Source organism: Lolium perenne, chromosome 5 (assembly GCF_019359855.2).
Source record: "Lolium perenne isolate Kyuss_39 chromosome 5, Kyuss_2.0, whole genome shotgun sequence".
Taxonomy (NCBI): domain Eukaryota; kingdom Viridiplantae; phylum Streptophyta; class Magnoliopsida; order Poales; family Poaceae; genus Lolium; species Lolium perenne.
The window spans coordinates 25,680,961-25,682,643 of NC_067248.2; the positions used below are offsets into that span (position 1 = coordinate 25,680,961).

Consider the following 1,683-nt stretch of genomic DNA (forward strand, 5'->3'; position numbering starts at 1 on the left):
AAGCTGTTGTGCGTCCCGCTCGGTGTGAAGTCAACCGGCACCAGCGGCCTGTTCTTCTTGTCCGTGGCAGGGTTGGGGCCGGTCGGGGAGAAGACGAAGGTCATGGCGGAGGTGGAGGGAGGTGGCCTGGTGGGGAAGAGGGTGGAGGAGCAGTGGAGGAGCGACGGAGAAGAGCGAAATAGAGAGAGACGGGGGAGAGAAGTCATTTATATAGGGAGAGCTCAGCGCGCAGCGTCGGGGCAGAGGACGGAAAATATGGTCTGCCAAATCCAACGGTTCTTGCTGCTTTTGTTCTTCTCCAGGAAAGACACTTCTCTTCCAGAATTTAGAAGAAGCGCATGGTGAATTTGAAAAATTGTTTAAGGAAGGATGCATATCTCTAAAGAGATCTAAGCTCCCAGGCTTGGGAGCCTCTCTAAGCGTTTTGATGTCATTGTCGCAGGCCCTACATTGCTTCTACCGTTTCGTTTGTCTCACCTTTCTGCTCGAACTTTGTTTGCATGAGAAAATGGAGGATGCGGCACTACACGTCGGCGGGGCGCGAGTGAGCTTGCAGCAGCTACCAGGTCAGCAAGAATGGCGGCAGCGAGGAGACTCCCCTGCGATCCCCTGCACTGCTGCACGTGGATTTTGACGGCAGCGATGAGCGTCGTCCTCGCGCGGGACGTTGTTGGCGTCGCCCGCGCCACGGGTGTGTGGAAGCGGCTGTACACGCCGGTCGCCGCGGCATGGATGGTTCCCGTGGTGGTGTACTTCCACGGTGGCGGCTTCTGCGTCGGCTCTGCTACCACGAGTTCCTGGCCCAGGTCCCTGCGCGGACGACCTGCGTTGTGATGTCAGTGGACTACCGCCTCGAGCCCGAGAACCGCGTCCCGGCCGCGTTCGACCTTCGACGACGGGCTCGCGACGGTGCGGCAGCAGGCGGGGTACCTGATGGGCGACAGCATGGGCACCGCCATCGCGTTCACATCGCCGCGCGGCTCGGCGAGGGCCAGCTTGGCGCTCTGGCCAAGCTTACACCGACAAAGAAGCCATCCTGATCCAGCGGTTCTTCGGCGGCCCGCCGCCGCAGCGACCGCAGTCGGCGCTGAGCCTTTCAACATCGGACAGCTACTGGCGCATGGCGCTCCCCGCCGGAGCTGGCCGTGACCACCCGTGGTTCAACCCGCTGTCCCGTGGCGCGCCCAGGATGGATACCCTACCGCTGCCGCCCGTGCTGGTGTGTGTGTGGCGGAGGCGGGCATCCTGCGCGACAGCCGACAGGACCTGAGCCGCCCCCTCTCCCGCGACCCCTCATGTCCCACTTGGCGGCGCCATGCCACGCCGTGGCTGCTGCCGGCACAACCCCTCGCATGGTGAAATATATTCCTGGGTTTCACGCTGATTTTCCGAACGAAGGGAGTCTTAAGTAAAATTATTAAAATAGATATGCATGGTTCAAAGTGAAATATATTGTATTATTAAAAAAAATCATCGGTTTGTCAACTCAAATGCTAACACATCATGTCAAAGAAGAGACGACCGAGCTCGATCTAGACCCTAGTCATTTCTGCCATTTCACGATACCACTCTGACGCTTCCTTTATCCATGCGGGAGAAGAGCTAGTTTAGGTTACGCATCCCGTCCTTCGTCCGGTGGCACCCAGCATCCACGCCGAGCTACGGGAGGAGGCGCTCCAGCTC

At 59.1% G+C, this 1,683-nt stretch overlaps 1 pseudogene; it reads left to right on the top strand.

The window, feature by feature from the left end:
- The first annotated feature begins 576 nt into the window (after positions 1-576).
- Positions 577-1,270, top strand: LOC127303158 (probable carboxylesterase 17; annotated as a pseudogene).
- Positions 1,271-1,683: the final 413 nt, after the last annotated feature.